Source organism: Misgurnus anguillicaudatus, chromosome 24, assembly GCF_027580225.2.
Source record: "Misgurnus anguillicaudatus chromosome 24, ASM2758022v2, whole genome shotgun sequence".
Lineage (NCBI taxonomy): Eukaryota > Metazoa > Chordata > Actinopteri > Cypriniformes > Cobitidae > Misgurnus > Misgurnus anguillicaudatus.
In genome coordinates, this window is record NC_073360.2 from 1,623,232 (window position 1) to 1,625,972 (window position 2,741).

A 2,741-nucleotide genomic window follows, 5' to 3' on the forward strand; every position below is an offset into this window, starting at 1 on the left:
GTCTGAGCATAGGCAGCAATACACAGGACCAGATTTTACTGGCCCAGCTTCAACTCATCCTCTGTAGTCTAGTGGTTCGAGCACTGATTCTCCCATACAGGAGACCCAGGTTCAAATCCCACAAGGTTTAAGTGGAAATCTCCTATTTAGCTCTGATAGAGTTTGTGGGCATCTTATAGCCTGCAAATTCAGTTTTCCCTTCCCAAAGCCAGTAGGCTGTTCATTTTATTACTGTTCCTAAGTCCTACGGTGGCCGTCAGGGGTCACTGCCTTGCAATGAAAGAAAACACATGCAAATAGAAAAAACACCAGCAAATCAAGAAAACATCTTCATCAGTTTGACAACACATGCGCTGCAGATATCGCAACACATCCAAATACAGAAACGCATTGCAAATATCACAACACGACCAAAAACAGAAACGCGTTCCAAATCTCACAACACAACGGAAGTGTTTCAGGGGGGTCACAAAAAGTGATGCACCGGTCTGAGAAGTGTTTTCGGTTTACATTCAATTCGTCCGTGGAGCTTTTGTGAGTTTACATCGATCAAATGTAAGTTTTTCTTGTTTATTTTAATATCCTAATTGCATATTTTTTTAGCCTTTCTATTATTATTAGCCTATAGACTCAAATAACTTGACGAAATACATAATAAACTGTGAAACGTTGTGTTAGCTGGCTTAGTTACACAAATGTCACTAGATAGTGTTCTAGGAGGACAATAAATACCACATTCTTCATTAAAACAAGTAAAAATAACGTGTGTGTGTGTGTGTGTGTACACGTGTGTTTCTATGGGAGGTTTTTGTGCTAATAATAGCTTATTGAACGTCTAACCAAACGTCTTGTGTGTGTGTGTTTTATTTTCAGGCAGCAAACATACTGTTTATAACTATATATAATAGTGTTAATTCAAGTTGTTTTTCATATTTTATTTACACATTTATCAGTTTTATATCATCTCTTTTATTATGTCTCAAACTTGTTCATTTTATATTGTGTGCCATGTGATCCCACGAATAGTCACCACAACTATTCTGCATTTTGTCCCCTTACTCTTCCAGGAAAGCTAGAGGACCTGTTTTAACATTGAGGGAATCCTGACCAGATGCATAGTGTGATATGGTAGCATGATTTAAATGAACTGCAAGAGCCTGTAGAGAGGGATAAAGTCTACTGAGAGGAACACAGTACAGAAAGGAGCCGGTTCCATTGTTAAAATGCCCACTTATACCAAACTGTTTCCACCTACATCCTCTGGCAATACATACAGAAGTGTAAGCTACAGGACGTAAAGATTGAGGAACCGTTTTATCCAGCAGCCCTCAGTGTTCAATATGTCAAAAACATTAATTGACCCCAATATCACTGTCATTATTTTAATCTCTACACAAACATTAGTTTAATACTGCAGGTTTTGATACACATAGTCATAGCGTAGTGGTTAGAGGGTTGGACTTGTAACCCGAAAGTTGCCAGTTCCAGTTTCTGTCTCTGCCGGCAGGTTGCGACTGTGATGTCCTTGAACAAGGCACATTAAACCCAATTGCTCCCCGGGCACTGAAGGAATAGCTGCCCACTGCTCCATGTGTGTTCACCATTTACTGGGATGGGTTAAATGCAGAGGTCACATTTTTGAGTATGCGCTGCATACTTGGCAAGCATGTCACACTTACACTGCACAGACAACATTGTATTGTATAACAGGTTTCTTTCTAGTTTATTATTTTAATGACAACCACAGTTTAATGTAATGTGGCAATAAAAAGGAAGAATGTCATTGTACAGATATCTATACATATGAAAATAAAGGCTTTAAACTTCAAATGCATTTTTCATTTGCATATTTAAGAGAGAATATTTAAAATAATTTCTTTGATTCCTTTAAAAACACTCTTTCATTTTAGGGAAGAAAAGGAAACAGCAAGATTTATAATCTTAAAATGTAAGTAATTTGATAAAAATAGAAAATAACCTACCAAGGATGATAGAAAAGAAACAGTTTTGTTACTGTATTTGCATATAGCCATGGTATTTGTAGTAAACAAATAGGCAATCAATCAGCTTTACTGCAAGTTTTTTAACAGCATTGTCCTTTACGAGAAGTTCTAAGCAGGAACTAAAAAGAAGTATCAACATTGTAAGATGTTATAGTATTATTCATTCAAATAAAAGTCATACAGTACATGTCAAAGCGATAAGATTGATGTTCTGGTTGTAGTTAGCTTCACTACATTTAAGGTTTAGCTGGTTGAGGTGGCTAAATATGGAGCAGATTCCAGTAAGAAAATCAGGAGAGGAATCTTTGAACAAGATGTTTAATGTCAATCCAATTTATGCATCTTCATATGCAGCTGATATGATATGAAATACAATGCAGTGGTCTACAAAGAATCAAGAGAAATAATTACAAATAATCACCATTCTCAGATTAACATTGACATTGTAAATCTGTATGACCAGATTATCACCTACCAGCATCTAAAACTGTCAGAAGTTGAGCTACAAAACATAAGCTGTTACTAATGAAAAATACAAATTATGGCCCTGATGCTTAACTTTAACTTAAAATTGTGTTACAATTAGAAAACGTGTTATTTGTTATATGTTATGTTGTTTTAAGCTAGTAAACAAATGTTTTTTTTTAATGCAATTTAATTTTTATTTAGTTTGCAGTAGAAATCTTGCTCTGGAATAGATACAATGATAGACCAGTCTGACACAAGCCCCAAGCTCAA

At 35.8% G+C, this 2,741-nt stretch overlaps 1 long non-coding RNA gene across 1 annotated transcript; it reads left to right on the forward strand.

Moving 5' to 3' along the window:
* The first annotated feature begins 251 nt into the window (after positions 1 to 251).
* On the forward strand, positions 252 to 1,830 carry LOC141361448 (uncharacterized). The gene is made up of 2 exons (XR_012367515.1): positions 252 to 555; positions 1,068 to 1,830. It is a non-coding gene; the product is annotated as an uncharacterized lncRNA (long non-coding RNA).
* The last annotated feature ends 911 nt before the right edge of the window (positions 1,831 to 2,741 follow it).